Source organism: Eptesicus fuscus, chromosome 17 (assembly GCF_027574615.1).
Source record: "Eptesicus fuscus isolate TK198812 chromosome 17, DD_ASM_mEF_20220401, whole genome shotgun sequence".
In the NCBI taxonomy this organism is placed as follows: domain Eukaryota; kingdom Metazoa; phylum Chordata; class Mammalia; order Chiroptera; family Vespertilionidae; genus Eptesicus; species Eptesicus fuscus.
This window is the reverse complement of record NC_072489.1, coordinates 19,069,100-19,087,744: the sequence shown is the minus strand read 5'-3', so window position 1 is coordinate 19,087,744 and position 18,645 is coordinate 19,069,100. Positions and strand designations below refer to the sequence as shown.

The following is an 18,645-nucleotide window of genomic DNA, read 5'->3' as shown; positions in this document are numbered from 1 at the left end:
AAAGCCCGACTCCGGAGAGGAAGCCGCGGCGGAGAGTGAGCGCACGTGGATGCCCACGGGAGCGTGCGAGGGGCGGGCGAGCGCAGCTGCTGGGCCCGGGGCGGGCCTGGCTGGGCTGCGGCGCAGTGACAACCCCGCGGCGCGGAAGGCGGGCGCAAGCTCCCCTGGGGGGCGGGGATTGTGCGTGCCACCGACCGGAGCCCAGGGGTGGGGTCAGAGGGACCCCCTTCCCTCCCAAGTTTCTTGCCAGGTCTTCCCTTTTCGCCTCCGGGGGCCGAGGGGTGCGTTTCACTGGGTTTCCAGGGTTAGGGAGAAACCCACTAGGGACCCACTAGGGAGCGGACAGTCTGCTCGGTAAGGGCTCGCCCACAGATACATGGAGTGGCTGAGGCCCAGAGAGGGCACCCGCCTCGATCGGGTTGCACAGCACAGTAAGCCCTCCTGGCTTGGAAAGGCTGAGAGGGGCGAGGGAAGCCCGGCCGGGGAGCTGGAGCCCGGGAGGGGGTGTGGCGTCCGCAGCACTTGCTTCTCTCTCCAGCCCAGAGGCTGGATGTCGGGTTTGGGTATCTTCCAGAACGAACCGAATTAATGACTCGGGAAGAGGAACTGGCTTCCCAGGCGGTCTCCCCCGCCCCAAACTTTCCTCCCGTGCTGGGTGGGAGGGCGGAAGGAGGAAGCGGGGCCGGGAAGGTGGGGCCAGCCGTCCCCTCCCGGCCAGGAGCCGCGCTCTGGACGCCGATCCGGACGTGGCTCGGGTGAGTGTGTCTTTAAATCCGAGCCCCCCGCCCCCTTGTCGGCTGGGGCCGGGGCTCGGGCTGGTCGGGGGGCGGCGGGAGCGGTGATTGGCGGCCTAGTCCGGCCGCCCCTCTGCGTGGTGGCGCGGGGCGCGGGGACCACGGCGAAGCGCCGGGGTTGGGTCGCGCTGCTCCCACCGCGGCGAGCGCGGGCTCCAGCTCTGGGGACCTCCCCTTGTCGCGCCCGGCCTGCCCGCCTCCGGAGCCGCCGCTGCCCACGGATGGGCTGGGGAAGTTGGGAGGAGCGAGCCGGAGCCCGCGCCGGGCTCGCCCCGCCGCTGCCCGACTCGGCGCCCGCAGTCCCGGCGCAGCGCGCCCACCGCAGGCTGGCAGGTACCGACGCGGGCGAGGGTAGAGGGCAGATCCGGGTTCCCCTTCCTCCGTTCGCGCCCCCGGGCTGCTCCGACCACCCACTCCCCATCCCCGGGAGCTCGGCCTCTCTGGGCTCCGGGAGATGGGCCCCCACCCACACTCGCACGGGATTGGAGCCTGGGAGGGGAGCGGGACGCCGCGTACGGAACTGTGAGTAGATTCCGGGTCGTCTGTTGGTCGCGCTCCGGGCCATGCTCTCTCCCGAGGTTTTCCTCGCTCCCGGTTAGACGGGGTCTGGCAACACCTCCACCCTCCCCGCTAGAGCCGGGCTTCCCGCGGAGTGGAGTGGCGGGGAGGGAAGCTGTCTCATGATCCACACTTGGGGTCACCGGGGCTCATCTGTTGGGGGCTCGAGGCCTGGGGAAGGGGGAGAGCCCAGAGGTACCAGTGGGCACAAGCTTCGAATCTGAGCCACTCTGGCCCTCGCCCTCTGCCAGCCTGGGTCTCCCAGGAGAGCCACCCTTTCATCTTGGAGGCTTTTCCTGAAGAGGCAGAGGATGGTGTGGGGGAGACCTGCTGCCTCCTTTAAAAGTGGCGGGGATGGCTGGGACACGGTCTGCGTCACGGGGAGTCAGAGGTGGAAGAAAGCTTCCTGCTTTCCTCCAGCTTCTGGGGTTCTTTACCTTCCCAAGCAGCGGCCCAAGGGCGAGCCCCCTGGCTTTTATGCAGAGCATCCTGACCCAGCGACCAGGTGCCCCTTAAACAGCCAGGCACCGGGCTCTGCCTGGGAGGACGGCTGTGTGGGAGGAGTTGGAGGGCTGTGTCCTCTGGTGGCTCAGCCCCATTGGGGAAGATGAGACATAAACCACAGTTTGCTGATCAGTCCTGGACGAGTAATAATAGTGTGAGTGCCAAGAGGCTACACACGATTCACGGCTAAATGAGTGACATAGGCTGCTTTGGGGGGCGGGGGTGAGGGAAGGGGGCTGGGATCCAGTTCTCTTGCAATCGTGCAAGTATGCTTAAAACATTCTGGCTCCATACCCATCCTTCCTACGTACCTGCTGGTAATGAGGCCCTCTCACCACCCCAGGGACAGGGGGCAGCAGGAGGGCTCAGGAATTCTCCTTCAGATGATCCTCCATCCCTCTACCTTTTTTTCCTGCTGGTAGATTTCTGAAGAAACGCTTTGTACTTCTGGGGTCAGGCTGAGCACCGGACTCTCCCAGCTGCCCTGGGACCTTTGAGGTTTGGGGTGCAGATCCAGCCTTATTGGCGGTTCAGAGGCCAGCCGGGAGGAAGTCCTCACTTCCTTTCTTAAGGGCCTCTATTGCTGGGGGCTGGGGATGAGGTTGGGCGGCTGGAGGAGGCCCTGAACCAGACACTGTTTCCTGTGAGTGCAGACAGCCACTCTCCATTCACTGGCCATGGGTGTTGGGGTTGGGGTTGGGGTGTTGGAGGTGGGTGGGTTGGGCAGGGCTGGCTTGAGGTGGGGGGTACCCGGGGCAGCGCTGACTTCACGTCTGAGGTTCTGTTGTGTCTGGGGCTCTGCCCTCCCCCAACATCCCTGGCACGTTTCTGCTTTTCTGGAAGACTTTGCGGAGGTGGCAGTGTGCTTGTACCCGCAGCCTTGGGCGCTGTTGTAGGCGTGGGAGTTGCTGAGCTCACCCCGCAGCCTTGGCCAGCACCCTGAGCACTGGGGCGAACATGCCCACCCACTCCGAACAGGTGGCACACGCAGGGTCACCCGGGCGCAGGTGGGGAGCAGAGATGTATGTGTACTCAGGTTTGTCGTGCGTGGGCAGACAGACACTGGATAGAGACATGAAGACAGACAGGAAGACAATGGAGGTGGGCAAGTCGTGTATAGGGGCAGACAGTGTGAACACAGAAACATGGGCCACAGATGCTACATAGACAGATACATAGACAGATCTGCTCCTTCACGGGGATTTGCACCCCCCCCCCACACACACACAGGAGGCAGATGTGTAAGTGCGCAGACATTTGGGCTACCAACATGGATGTGAGCTGACACTCATGGGTACAAGACATGGGTGAAGCCACATAGAAGTGGCTTGAGTACCCCGGGGAGACATGGAGGTGGCTGTGGGCTCCCCGGGGAGACAGACACCTGTACCTGCTGAGTCACCTGACAGCAGAGGCCAGGACACCTCAGAGGTGGGTACTGAGATGCAGTCTGAGGTGGGTGACGCTCAGTTCTCCCATGACCCCATGTGGCAGCAGTGCTCGGAGCTGGTCCTGCTTGGGGTGATGGTGCAGGTGCTTTGTGGGGTGGCTTCATTTTTAGCCCCCCACTCGGGTTTGAAGACCCCAGAGGGCTCAGTGTTCTCTGTTTGGCTGTGAGAATCATTTGACCTCCTCACGCCCTAGTAACAGGGCGGGGTGCATACCTTAAGCAGGAGCAGGGCCTCCCTGAACCTTTGAGTCTCATCTTTCCCGAGTCTCCAGAAGAGAGGCTGTGTCCTGGGTCGGGGTGGGGGTGGCGGGGGGGGGGGGGGGATCTGGCTGGGGACTCTCCTTCAGAGCCCAAGCCTGAGGGTGTCTGACATGGAAGGGACCATCCCTGTAGGGAGAGAGTGTAGCCATGCTGTGGGGTCCTTGATGAAACCATTGTTCTCCCGTGTGGACTGCCCCTCCCTGGGCTTGGGCAGGGAAGGGGGCCTCCTGCCTTCTGGCTACAGGCACCTCTCTCTGCCCACCCTGGAGGCTGGGAGCCAGCCCAGAGTCTAGATACAGCTTGACATTAACTCGCTGTATGACCCTGGGCAAATTACTTAATGTTTTAAATAACTAACTTAAAATGAAACTCCTCATATAAACGATGGGGCCAGTGACCCCAGCCCTTGGGGGTGTTGTGAGGGTTAACTGGCAGACAGTCTGTGGAACGCATGTGGTCCAGGGTCTGGCACCGAGTCTCGGTCAGTGGAGCTTCGATGGTGAGCCTGGGCCGGGACTGCAGAGCTGCTCCGGCAGCCAGGTGCCTGCCCCTGGGAAGGCTGGGCGTGCAGGCACCACTTGTTTGGAAGCTGGAGGGCTTTGTCCTCACCCCTGCCCACCAGCCACGCCTTAGCTCTGCGGGACCTCCAACCCGGGCCGGAAACGGCAGACAGGGCCTGCCGCCTTCTGGGCCTCTGGGAGGGGAGCCAGTGGTTTGCTAAGAATAGCCCCAAATCATGGCTCTGCCTCCCAGCGGGCAGCCGCGCACCTCCCTGGTCCGGGGCCAAGGAACTTGCAGATGGGCCTTTTATGTTTCCTGTAACTGGCACTCAGAGTGGGGATGGGCCTGGAAGCGGCAGGCTCGGTTGGGAGGGAGGGGGGTGGCACTGCCTGAGGAGAGGTTACCCTTCCACTCAGAACTTGTCCTGACAGCTGTCCCCGCTGAGCATCTTGCTGCCTCCCCAGTGGGTCTGGAACCACACCAGATTTCTGCTCTTTCCTTCACTAGCTGTGTGCCCCTGGGCAACTCACTTAACCTCTCTGTGCCTGATTCTCTTGTGTAACAGGATTAATGATAATGACTGTTATAAAGGTCTCTAGGATGAAAGGAGGTAGTGCATGGTGGTAGCATGTGGCTCATAGTAAATGCTCAGTAAACTTTCGGTGCTTCTGTTACCACTCAGCGGAGGGAGAGAACTGTGAGGCCAGAGGCCAGGGTGCTGGCTTGGTGCCTCATGGTGGGGAGGCACCGGGATGCCTCTTAATTTGGGTTTCTGGCTGGGGGTTCAGTACGAGGTGAGGTGAGGGAGAGTCAGCCTCTGCCCGGTAAGAGAGGCACGTACGTACATACATGATACTATACCCACCGGGTTCCTTCACAGGGTCTGTGCTGGCTGTGCGTGGAGCTGGAGGCAGGGAATGGCTTGTGTGGGGGCAGGGTGATGCTTCAGGGGGGCTTTGAAGGATGGCCAGAAGTTTGCAAGTGAGAGGGAAGGCTTCCTAAGCAGAAAGAGCAGCCCCGGCAAAGGTGTGACGAGCTTGGTGTGCACAGGGGACATGGACAGATCCGTGACTCTGGGGAGGGTTCTACCCCCAGCACCCCTGGCCTCTGAGGAAAGACCCTGCAGGTTGGGGCCTTCTGTCCCTCCCACTCTGGGCTCTGAGGCAGTCCTGGTTTCCCTGTTAGGACACGGGCTGGAGGTCCATCAGAATTCTCCCCCCTTTCCTTTTAGGAATCACAGTCTCTGTTTCCCCTTCTCCAGAGACTCCCCTAACTTCTTATAAATGCTGTCAGCCCTCCCTGGGGCCCCTCATTTTTGAGCTGGGGCTTCAGACTGCTCCTGCCCCAAGATCAACATGTGTATTTTTGCTCTTAGTCCAGACACCCATGGGTTAATAAATCCTCCTCCCCTTCCTTTCAATAAACTGAAGCCTTTGAAAACTCCTGAGCCTTTCCTAAGGGGTGAATGTCTAATAGTGGAATCTCTGGACTTCAGAAATTGTTTGTATATATCTTCTGCAACCATTATAGCCACGAGAGGCTACCCCTGTTTGGTCTGGGGTACTCCATGAGAGAGACATGGGTCATCTGGGGTTACCTACATGCGCATGGCAGGCAGTGGGGAGCATCTGGGAATTGGGTGTGTCGCCGATGACCCTGCGGGTTCCCAGGGAGCTAGGGCTTTGGGAAATTCCGGGAGGAGGGAGGGTGTGGTGCTGGGAGGGCTGTGGGCCCACTGCTGGGCTTCCTGCCCTCGCCCATGAGAAGCCCATGAGGCTGGGCCAACGCGAGGGGAGAGAGGAGGGTGCCCTCAGATGACCTTGGACCCTGCCAGCCTCTGCAGCCTCTGAGCCCAGGGCCTGCCTCTCTGCAGGTGGTTTTGAAGATTCTGTTTAGAAAGCACCAGCACCGAGGGAATTTCTCCTCCCCTTTTCCTCTTCCTGGAATTGTAGACCCCATGAAAGAGTTAACCCCTCTCCTGCTGGTCACAAAGGGGCTGGTGGATGTGTCCCCTTCCACTGCTGCCCGGTGGTTACTGAGGCCTTCCTCCGGGGGCCCCTCGTCACTCTCCGGGAGCAGCTACGTTAGCACCCCGGGGCCCTGCTGGCAGGGCCTAGAAGACCTCCCTCCTCCGGGATCTGATGGGGGCCCCCCCACACACGTGTCCTTGCCCTGCGGTGCTTTAGCCTTAGCTTGACCACCTTCTTAGGGGGTGTTCTCTCCCTGCCCTCATGCAGCCTCGTCCGTTGATGGAGCTCATGCACGTGGGAGCCTCCTGCAGGTGCTGCTCTGCTGGCCCCCTCCACGACCTGTGGGGAATGCCCCAGAGAAGGGCCCTCCCTGGGGATGGGCCCCGGAGTTGCAGAGCCCTTGCGGGAGGTGCTGGGCAGGTCTCTGCTGAGCGCTAAGCCAGGCTGAGGCGCAGGTAGCTAAGCCCTGGGCTGGCAGTGGACTGCTTCCTTTGAGCCCAATGTTCTCATCTGCAAAATGGGTGTAGTAAGTGTTTACTTGTTTACCTTTAAAAATGTTTTAAATTGAAGTGACATTCACGTGCTATAAAAGTAACCACTTTCCAGTGTACAATTCAGTGGCATAGAGTACCTTTTACAATGCTATGTGACTGTTGCTCTATCAATTTCTAAAACATCTTCCTCACTCTGAAGGAAAGCCCATACCTATTAAGCAGTTACTCCCCATTCCCTCCTCTCCCTTACTAACATTTTTTATGAGGTATATACACCATGACATTTGCCCATTCTAAGTACCCAGCTGGGTGAGTGTGGGTGAATGTCATGGGCGTGTAGCCACCACCTCAGTCAGGTCTGAGGACACTTCCCTCACCCGGAAGGTTCCTTGTGGTCCTTTGCAGTCAGTCACCACTCCCACCCCTGGTCTCAGGTCCAGTTATCTCCTTTCTGTCACTAAGGCTTTGTTTTTGTCTGGATTTTCATATCAATGGACTCATATAATAGGTAGTCTTTTATGTCTGGCTTCTTTCTTTTAATTTTTATTGATTTCAGAGAGGAAGGGAAAGGGGGGAGAGAGAGATAGAAACATCAACGATGAGAGGAATCATTGATTGTCTGCCTCCTGCATGCCCTACACTAGGGACCGAGCCCATAACCCTGGCATGTGCCCTTGACTGGACTCGAACCTGGAACCCTTCAGTCCGCAGGCTGAGGCTCTATCCGCTGAGCCAAACCAGCTACGTAGGGCATGTCTGGCCTCTTTACTCGACATGATTTCTTGAGATGTGTTCACTGTGCTGCATGTTTTTGCAGCGAGTTCCTTTTTCGCTGCTGAGCAGTGTTCCTGTGGATGGAGGGAGCTTGCTTATCAAGTTTCCAGTTGATGGACGCCCACCCTGCCCCGAAAATGCTTTCAATTAAAAAATAATATAAAGCAATGATCTTTATGAAAGATTCAAGAGTAGCTTCATGGAGAGTGCAATGTAAAAAGCCCCTTTCCCCCTCCCTTCTCTCTTCGCCAGAGGTTAACGCTGTCGGCCCTTGCTGACCATCCCTCGGTCTTTTCCCCGTGCCGCTCTGTGACTGTGTAGTTTTTGATGAGGGGATATGAGTGGGATCACACTTGGTCCATGGCCCTGGGACCCACCTTTTCGCGTAGCCGTCAGTCCCCGGAACCTGAGCACATTTCCTGGGAACCTTCCCTCTGAGCTGAGGGCTGGGAGACGGGGGTGTCCACCTCCCCCTGGCTCTGAGCTGGGGCTCGGTGAGACAGAATGCAAGCTTCCTGGGGACGTCATTCAGAGCAGGTTTCTGGAGGAGGGAGGCGTTGGAATAAAAGGGGCCATTCTGTCGTGGGGGCAGACAAGTTGGTGTCTGGGGGGACGTGCATTCCACCCTGCCTCCCACCCAGCGGTCTCTGCCAAGTGTCTCTGGAAGGTGTAGGGCCAAGGAGAGAGCCGTCTGCTGAGTCGACAGAGGACAGACCCCTGAGCCCTCCCTTCTTGCTGCGGTGGGGCTGCCCCTGGGGGAGGCAGACTCTTCTAGGAAACTGCTTGGGGTCCCACTGATGCGATGCTCTCTTGAGTGGCAGGCTTTGCCCGTGTGTGTGTGTGTGTGTGTGTGTGTGTGTGTGTGTGTGTGTGTGTGGACTCCCTTTTAAAGGAAAAAAAAAAAAAGCCTTACTTATTAACTTTTCTTATTGGAATACTAGAGGCCCGGTGCACGCAATTTGTGCACTGGGGGTGGGGGGGTGTCCCTCAGCTTGGCCTGCACCCTCTTGCAGTCTGGGATCCCTCGGGGCTGCCATGGAGGCGGGAGAGGCTCCTGCTACCGCCGCTGTGCTAGCTTCTGGCTGAGCGGTGCTCCCCCTGTGGGAGCTCACTGACCATCAGGGAGCAGCTCCTGCATTGAGCGCCTGCCCCCAGGTGGTCAGTGCACGTCATAGCGACCGGTCGTTCCGCAGTTCGGTCGATTTGCATATTAGCCTTTTATTATATAGGATAAGTTAAATGTGCACAAATATAAAACTAGATAAAGTGCCTTATATTTACATCGTTTTTACATAACTATAAAATAAACATGAAATACTAATGAAACCAGAAAGCCAACGCATTTCAAATGGAAGGTGTAAATAGCAACTCCCCTGCCAGTGTTGGGTTGATAGCAGGGAGCTGTGTTCCAGGCTTCCTCTGTCTCCCTGTCCCTGTCGCCTGAGCCTGCTAGACAGAGTGGCATTAATAGTGCTGTGCTGGTTGGACAGTTTGGGGTAATTCTGATTATCTACATTTGAGCCCAAGTGTCTGTCTTCATAGTGCATCGCTGGGCACCTGGAAAGCTGACTTGTTTGATTGAAGATGCGGGCGGAATAGAGGCGTTATTGAATCTGTATATACCATAGTAGTCGACCTTAAACTCACTTCTTGTGGGAATCAGGAATTTGGCACAGACAGAGATGGGCTTTCTCAATTCACACAGACGGTCTCAACATGAACATGGTCCCGACTGCTAAGAGGCTGGGCCTTTGAACGGGGACATCCAGGCTGCAGGGGCTATGGGCAGCTCAGTTCCCCACCCACCCCCGCTTCTGTTTGAACCACAACCTTTGTTTGTGCTGTGCGCGATGATGTCATTTGGCCTTGAGGAGAAGGAACTGGATTGTAAACAGGACTGGAGCCCAAGTTGCATGGCAGGGCGGTATTCAGATGGCCCAGGGTCGGCTCTCGTTACCTTTTTCTTAAAATTGAGGTGAGATCCCATAACGTAAAAGGCAACTATTTTAAAATGTGCAATTCAGTGGTAATTAGTCCATTCACAATACTGGGCAACCACCCATCACCTCTACCTAATTCCCAAACATTTAAAATTTTTATTTTATTGAGATCTTCCTCCCTAACACATTTTTTTAAATGTATTTTTTTTATTGTTTAAAGTATTACATATAGTAGTACATATATCTCCTTTTTTTACCCCCATTGACCTTCCCTCAGCCTCCCCTACCCCCTGTCGCATGCCCTCATCCCACCCCCCCCAGTGTCTTGTGTCCATTGGTTGTGCTTATATGCATGTATACAAGTCCTTCAGTTGATCTCTTCCCCCCACTCCCCTAACACATTTTTAAAGTGTGCAATCTGGGACTGCTGCCTACGTGGACAGTGTTGTTCAGTGGATCTCTAGAACTTACTCTTCTTGTTTAACTGGAACTTTATGTCTGGTGATTAGCAACTCCCCATCGCCCAGCCCCTGGCAACCACCACTCCATTCTTGGTGTCTATATGAATTTGACTACTTTAGATTCCTCACATACGTGGAATCTTGCAGTATTTGTCGTTCTGTGACTGGTGGCTTATTTCACTTAGTATAATGTGCTTAAGGTTCATCCATGCTGTATCATACTGCAGAATCTCCTTTCTTAAGACTGAATAATATTCCAGTGTGTGTGTGTGTGTATAAAGAAAAAAAAAAAATATATATGATGGTCAAAAGTAGGTTTACAGTTGTAATACAAATAAATAATACAACTGTGAACCTACATTTGCATATATATACACATATATGTGTGTATATATAAACACACACACCTATATATAACATGTATATATACATACATACACTCATACATTAGGGTTGCCTCCATCTCTTGGCCATTGTGAGCAGTGCTGCATGGGTGACTAATATCTCTTTGAGATCCTGATTTCAAAGTGGGGTGAATACCCAGAAGTGGAATGATTGCTGGATCATAGGGTAGCTCTACTTTAAATTTTTGAGGATCCTTCATACTACTTTCCATAGTGGCTGCACCATTTTACATTCTTGCCAACAGTGTATAACTGTTCCAGTTTCTCTACATCCTTGCCAACACTTATCTTTTTTTAATAATAGCCGTGACAGGCATGAGGTAATATCACTTTGTAGTTTTGATGTGCATTTCCTTGATTAGTGATGTTGAACATCCAAAACATTCTCATCACCTCAAAAGGAAACTGTGTCTATTAAGCGGTCATTCCAGACCCCACACCCCCACCCTCACCCCCACCCCACTTCCCAGCTCTGGTAACCACTAATCTCTCTTCTGGTCTCCATGGATTTAACTGTTCTGGACATTTCATATGAATGAAGTTACACAATATGTGACCTTTTGTATCTGGCTTCTTTCACTTAAAATAATGTTATCAAGGTTCATCTACATTGTAGCATGTAGCTGTGTTTCGTTCTTTTTTATAGCTGAAGATTGAATATGTGTGTGTGTGTGTGTATACACACACACACACACACACACACATATATATATATATATATATACATATATATTCATTCCATTGTATGCACACACCAAATTTTGTTTATCCATTTATCAGTTGATGGACATTTGGATTGTTTCTGTCTGTGGTCATTGTGACCGGTACTGCTGTGAACTTGGGTGTGCAAGTGTTTGTTTGGATACCTGCTTTTCATTCTTTTGGGTAAATACCTAGAAGCGGAATTGCTGGGCCATATGGTAATTCTGTGTTTAACTTTTTGGGTTTGATATTCTGGAATTAGAGGTGATGGTCGCACCGCACAGTGGATGTACAAAATTCCACTGAGTTGTATACTTTAAAGTGTAATTTTATGATATGTGAATTAAATCCCAATTTAAAAAAAGATCTCACAGATGCCAAAGCAGACATCCATGGAGTCTGGGCTGAGTCATGTTCTTGGCTCCGGAAAACCCAGGGCCCTGCATCGTCTCTTGGGGTCCTGCAGACGTCCTGGGTGTTGGGGACACTGGGCCCCAGCTTCATGGTCCTTGTTTGGGGTGGTAGGTGGGAGCTGCAGGAACTAAATGGGCTGGCTGGGTGCCCTCCTCGCCTACCCCCTTAGTTCATCTTGGCCCTTTTTGGCTTTTAAATGGTACTCACTGGGGGACTCAGTTTCCCCACCTGTGATGCAGGCCTGTGAGCAGCAGCCTGGACCGTGACCTGCGCTCTGTGGAGAGCAAAGCTTGTAGCAAGTCCAGTGTACCACGCTGACTTCCCTTCCGCTCACTCTTCCCTTCTCTCTTCCGTATTGTCTTCCCCAGGGGCCCCCACGGGCCTCAGGAGCAGTTCCTCATTTGTTGTAGGTCTCTAGGGCCTGCTGCTTCCTTCCGCGATTGCAGCCAGGGTGAGGCCGTGGCCGTCTGTCTGTCTGTCCAGTCCTCTCTTCACACTTCCGCTCAGTCTGTCCTATCTCAGTTAGTGGCAACCTCATGCCTCCAGTTAGTTGCTCAGGCCCAGCACCCAAGGCGTCCCTGGTTCCTCTGTGTCTCTCAATCTTCGGAAATGACAGGACAGCCCGTCCTGTTGGCTTCACCTTCACAGCGGATGGATCCAGATGAGCCCTTCTTCCTTCTCTTCCCCACCCCGCCGGCCCAGGCCTCGCAGCACCTGCAGGTCTGTCAGCGTCCTCCCTGTTCCCGCACAGCCTCTTCTTCGCAGCAGCCTAGCGTGACCGTGTTAGAATGTAAAAGCCAGACCCAGGTACTTCCCTGCCTCCCCATTAACTCACGGCGACACCCCTGTGGCCCCCAGGACACCCCCATCTCATACCGACCCCCGCGCGTTCCTTGCTCCACCCAAACTGGCTACCTCATGGTTCCAGTTGGCTGGGTGCCTTCCCCGCCCACCCCCTTAGGACACACTGGGAACACCCCACCCCAGGGCCTTTGCACAGGCTGTTCCCTCAAGCTGGATGCTTTTCCTCCAGAGAGCCACGTGGCTTGCCATGTCACTTCCTTCACGTCTTTACTCAAATGTGAAGCCTCCCTGGGAACCCTAGCATTTCACGCCTCGTCTCCACAACCCTCTTCTTTCTTATCACGTATCACCTCCTGACATACTCGACTCATTTATGTAGTTTATTTCTTTTTCTCCAGCTGGCATGTACGAGGCAGGAATTCTTGTTCTGTTTGCCAGCTCCTAAAACAAGGCCCCGCACGTAGTAGGTGCCCCAGAAGTGTTTGTAGGGTGGCTGCTCGAAGAGGGAACGAATTAGCCCAGGTTACAGACGAGGGAACGAATCTCAGAAAGTTTGACTTGAGTCTGAGCTCTCGATTCCCAGCAGAGTGCTCTCATGCCGAGCCAGTGTTTCCCACCCCTCCTCCCTGTTACCCGGTCCGTGGGCAGCCACGCAGCACCTGTGAGGCTGAGCATTGAACACTCCCCTTGGGGAGCTCCCCTGGTTAACCTAGTAATGATGGAACGGACAGTTACCGCCTGGCACATGGTCAGGAGTGACGGGAAGAGCCTGCTCCCGTTGTTGAGCCTTCACTGTGTGCTGGGCGCAGGGCTCAGCAGGTTGGATGGATTTAGTCCCGAGGCGAACCTCACCGTGTCCCGAGGAGGAGGACCTGCCGGTTACTCCCCTCACCGGACAGGGCGGTGGAGGGATTTCACATGGGCGAGATGAAAAGGATTGATAACTTCCTGATCCCACGAGGCTGTTGGGAAACTGGCCCTCTTAAGCAATTCCGTTTTCTGTGTGAAATGCTAAAACCTTTTGGAAGAGTAATGTGGCAGTATCTACTAGAGTTTTTAAAAGGCACATGCCTTCTTATCCAAGCCGTCCCCATGCGGGTGGTCCATCCTACAGAAGTAAAACTTAGGGTGTCAGGCTGTGCGCGCAAGGATTTTCGGGTTGTGCAATGGAGGCCAGACTGTCTCCTTTCGGTTCCGCGTTCTGCCCACCTCGGCGTGTGCACGTGCCGCTGCCTCCGCCGGGCGTGCTTTTTCCCATGGCCGAAACCTCCCTGTCCTTCCATAGCAGCACAGGGCGTCTGTGACTGTCAGGCCTAAAATATGTCCTTTCAACTGCCTTGCTCATGCTTTATCTCAGCATCTCAGCCTCTTGCAGCCCACATCACAATGTGGAAAATGTGTCTCTGTTGTATTTCTTGTTGAATTCCCCGCCTCCCCTGCCTTGTTGGAATGTCTTTTCCTTCCATGAAAGGCTAGGACTGTGCCTGTCAGGTTTACGCGATGGGTACTTGGTATTTATTTGTTGAATGAGTAGCGATACAATGAAATGGCATGCCTCCATTAAACAGACAGGGTTGGAGTTATACGTATCCACTGGGAGGGGGCTTGGAGGGTAGGGCATAAACTTTTTCTTTATTCATCTGTGACTTGTGACAGTCAGTACAAGTTACTTTTGTAATAAAAAAATCGTAATCAACAGCCACAAAAAGTCAAAACTGAAAAAAACTGTGTCCAGTCAGAGGGAGCATCAGGATTTGAACCCTGGTCCTTCGGACTCCCAGCCCACGTACCAGACCCTTTTTGTGGCTTTTCTGCACACACCTGTCAGTATCACCTCGCTGCATTCCTCAGAGGAAGGCAGCGTTATTAGCTGTTAGTATTTTGTTTTGCAAATTGAGAAATAATTTACACAGTAAATCAGAACATAGTTGGATGAATTGACCCCAACCCAGATAAAGATCTAGGACATTCCAGTGGCCTGGAGTGTTCCCTGCGGCCCCTTCCCTGCCAGTTACCTGACCCTCCCACACTCTCAAGTGGCCGTGCTTCCGAATGACTTCCCGAGGATTAGGCTTGCTGATTCTTGAACTTTATATAAATGGAACCATACAGTATAAGCTGTTTTTAATCTGGCTTCTTCTGGCTTCTGTCTCTCAACATAAACTCTGTAAGGTTCATCGGCAGTTCCCCCTTTTCATTGCTGTGTAGGATTCCATTGTGTGGGAGTACCACAGTGTGCCTCCCCCCCCCCCCACGCCCCCCTGTCCCCCCCCCCCGCCCCGTAGATGGGCTTTTGCCTTGTTACCAGTTATTATGGAAAAGCTGCTGAACACTCTTGCTTGTCCTTTGGCGAGCTCACTTACTTCTCCAGGCTGTATACCCAGGGGTGCTTGGTGGGTGAGGGGACAGAATCCTCATTTGACCAAGAAGGAAACCAAGGAAGGAGGCTTCAGGAGATCCAGAAAGGGAGGTGACTTGCCCAAGTTCATACCGTGACGCCTGGTGGAATCTACGCCATCGCCCCCCAGGCATTCTCACCTCTGGTTTTACCCACCTCCCACCCCCAAGCTTCGACCGGCTGCTTCCCACCCCAGCCTGTAGGGAGGTGGTCGGGCTGGGGTCAGGGGCCTCTGGCTGGCTTTTTTTTCTCTCTCCTTGCCCTGGGAGTGTCCTCTGAGCACTTGGCCATCCTCCTTCTTCCCCATCCCTGGCCCCCGAGAAGGTGGGCCAGTCAGTTTCCTTCCTTGGTGGTGGGTGCTGGGAGAGATGAGGAGGCATTGCTGTTTGTTGGACGTTGGCTCCTGGGCTGGCCAGGCAGGGGTCAGGATTGGCACGTGGGAGCTATCCCGGCATCTGTGGCCGGGGACAGTGTGTGGGGGTGTGCGAGGTGTGCGTGGGGCCCTGCACATCACGCACTCTGCCCGTGGAGCATGCAGGCGTGCAGGAGCGTGGCGCTGTGTGGCTCAGCCCCGCCTGGTACTGGGAGGAGCCTGCAGAGCGGCTCAGGCCGGGGCTGGTGCAGCCTGGCTCTGGGCCGCCTCCTCGCAGCCCTCCAGGCCCGGGGGCAGCAGGTGTCTCTCCTCAGCTCCCACCGCCGGGTTCCCCGATGGTACCAGCTCCCTGGGAGGTGGAGCCTTGAGCTCTTCCCATGCCAGCCTCACCTCTCGACTCTGACCTCTCCAAGCGCAGGAAAAGCCATGAATACGGGCATCTAAAGACTCTTTTGTGAATCAGCCCTTAATTTTTTTTTTTTATTGAGGCAAATACACATACCATAAAATGTACCAATTTAACCATTTTTAATCGTGCAGTTCAGTGGCATTAAGTACATTCCCATGGCTGTGCACCTGTCACCCCCCCCCCCCCCCCCGAACTTTTTAATCTTCTGAAACGGAGACTCTGTGCCCATTGAACACTAGCTCCCCACCTCCCTCCCGCCCCCACCCCCTGCCCCTGGCGGCCTCCCTGCTACGTGTCTCTGAGGTTGGTACCGTACCTCCTGGAAGTGGAATCGTAGTGTTTGACCTTTGCTGTCTGGCTTCTTTAAACACTTAGCATAATGCCTTGAGGCTCATCCATGTTGTGGCATGCGTCGGATTTCATTCCTTTTTAAGGCCGTACTTGTTCTTCGGAGCAGCGGTCGCCAACCGGTGGTCCGTGGACCACGGGTGGCCCGTGAGGTCCGAAAGGTTGGCGACCACTGCTTTGGAGCACATTTTAAAGGCACCTCAGGTCTTCAGGACTGAGTCAGGGGGTCAGCTTGGTGGTGGGAGTGGGAATGAAGAATGATCCTCACCCCATCCTTATGAGTCAGTTCCACTGTTGTCCTCATTTTCCAGATAAGGGAACTAGGCGCAGAGAGTTTCAGCAACTTGGCCAAGGTCACACAGCAAGCCATCCGTCAGCCAGGACTGGATGCCACGTCCGCCTCACGGCACAGCCCGTGCCCTGCGTTCCCACGCCCAGCACAGCGCCCTGGCCAGGCTCGGAGTCATTTCCTCACCTCTGCAGCTGATGGGCGCTGAGAGTGGAGCCGATCGGTGCCACCTGGCACTGGGGAGACGCTGGCAGCCGCCCCACCTCCCTGGCTCGGGTCCTCCTTCCTGGGCCCCGGCTTCTGTTGAAAGCTCCTTTATGAGGCCGCTTCCCCGGGCCAGGCAGGGGTCTGTGGGGGGTGTGGGCCCCGGTGCCCCTGGCACAAAGCTGGTCAGGGCTGCCTGGCCCAGGATGGCCAATGGCAGGATGTCACTCTTGGCAGAACTCGCCCTGAACAAACAGGAGCTTGGGATCGAGAGCATAGATAAACAGGAAGAGGGAAAAACATAAAAATATTTTTCTTCCCCTCCTGGGCCCTGGTGTTTTCTTGCTGCCCATCCCTCTGCCCCTGGAGGTTTGAGGTGGCGGAGTTCTTCCCTCGCCAGAAACCACCGGAGGCCTGAGAGCTCCCCGGCCGGGTGTTAGGTGTTAGGTGTTAGGTTTTGTTTTGCCTGATGGGCTGGGATAAGCCTGGACCATGGGGTCAGGAAGGCCCGAGTTTGAATCTTGGTTCTGCTCTTTCTTTGCCAGAATGCCTTTCTTGTCTGTCAAGGTTGCTCATCCTTAGGCACAGTGAGTTGGCCTCCTCTTCCAGGAAGCCTTTCCCGAGTTCACGTCTTCCTCTGTGCACCTTGGTGTAGTAGGAAAAGTCCTGGGTCCCTTCCCCGTTGTCGGCCTCTCCGAGCCTCGGTTTCCGTATCTGCGCATCAGGACTATTAGGAGTGGGGAGAGGAGCGAGCCTGATTCTCGTGCGCTGGCCTGTGTGGAGCTGGCCAGGGAGCAGGGAAGCATGGCCCTCTCAGGGTTAACTCCCTTCCATGCCAGGGACGGAAGCGAGGAGGACAGAGTGTGAAATGAAGTCACTTCCCCGCCTGGGGGTCTGCCATGTGCCTGGCCTTCCTCAGTAAATCCGGTTTCCTGCTTGGCCTCTGCATGCCTACCTACTCCTGGCTCCCATGACCCCGAAGGTCACCAGCAGGTGGGGCTCCTGATGGAATGCTGGCCTGTCATTCATCCTGTGAGGTCACTTCCTGTCTGGATCAGCCATCCACCTTTCCTGCTACAGCCTTCCACATGGCCGTTTCATGGGAATGACGGGTGTGGGGCTTGAGGGAGGCTACCAGAGGTCAAGTTCAATGCCTAGCCTGCTCTTTACCCTGGGGCACTGAGGCCCAGCGAGGGCAGGGCACTTCCTGCGGTCAGGCCTCTGGACCACACTCAGTTGTGGGGGCTCGGTGCGTGTCCCCCGGAGTCGCAGGCTGGTGGTTTGGGGATGTTGCCCAGCCTCCCTGGGCCCCCGTTTCTTCTGTGGAACCTGGGGGAGCCTGTGAGTGAGAACTTCCCTGAGCGCTGTCAGACCTGGGCTTCCATGTTCTGGTTTGACCCTCAAGCACTGAGGGAAACCGAGCCTTAGAGAGGTCAGGCCCAGCCTGGGCCTCTGATGGGGGCAGCGCTGTGGTCTGCCCAGGTCCTTCCGGCTCCCGTGTCCTGGTTCCTCCCCTGGGAGGGAGTTAGCTCCCCGTCAGCGGCACCTCGGGAACGTCCTCGGTCTTCTGACCGTTTCCTGTGGGCCAGCGGCGCTTTGGGGCTGGAAGGTTGATTCAGAACCTCACAGGGATCAGAGGCCACACTGTGTAGGTCTTTCTTCTTCTTTTTTTCTGTACGTAGAATAGCTTCATTTTAGAAAAATCAGAGAAAATATAGATTAGAAAAGTCATATGTTCCCACTTCGCAGCTATAACCAAAATTCACCATTAATGTCTAGAGATTTAGCCTTTCAGACATTTTTCGAGAGAGAGAGAGAGAGAGAGAGAGAGAGAGAGAGAGAGATCCCTCACTCCTTCTTAATGGGACAAAACTCTTGAAATACTGTTTGGTGTCTTTTTAAAAAAAACTACATACAGGCCCTGGCTGGCGTGGCTCAGTTGGTTGAGCATCGTGCCATGCACGGAGAGGTCATGGGTTCGATTCCCAGTGAGAGCACATGCCTAGGTTGTGGGTTCAATTTCCGGTCAGGGTACATTTGGGAGGCAACTAATCAATGTTTCTCTCATATTGATCTCTCTCTCTCTTTCTCTGTTCTTTCCTCTATCTAAAAGAAATAATAATAAAGAAAACTGCACACAGTACGTATTTTTCTGTCAGTAAATTCACGGCTACTTCTTTCTTTTGAAACTTTTGAGTTGAGGTTCCACATGCACAGAAAGGGATACCCCTCACAAGTATACCGCTTTACAGAGCGAGCACAGCCTTTACAGCCTCCCAGGCCAAGGAACAGCGTTCTCCCAGAACCCGGACGCCTGTGCCCGCCCCCCCGCCCCCCGTCCCCCCGCTCCCCCCCTCCCGGGCACCCTCCTGCTCCAGACGTGACTTCTCGTCTGACTTTTAACACCATAAACTATTTGGCCTGTTTTTCAGTTTTAGACCAATGGACTCAAGTTCGCTTATGTTGACTTCTTTCCCTCCACATTCGGTTAGTGATGCTCATCTGACGTTCCGTGCGCTTTAATGACCACATGGCGACACCCATGGTGCATTCGGCTCGACCACTGTTGATGTGAAAGATGTTCCCAGTCTTT

General features: G+C 54.8%; 1 protein-coding gene across 1 annotated transcript in view; it reads left to right on the top strand.

Annotated features, from left to right (window-relative positions):
* Window positions 1-635: 635 nt before the first annotated feature.
* PALD1 (phosphatase domain containing paladin 1) overlaps window positions 636-18,645 on the top strand; it is a 65,531-nt gene continuing 47,521 nt past the window's right edge. The window contains exon 1 of the mRNA XM_028151393.2: window positions 636-755. The gene's annotated coding sequence lies outside the window, so the exon portion shown is untranslated. The remainder of the gene's footprint in view (window positions 756-18,645) is intronic.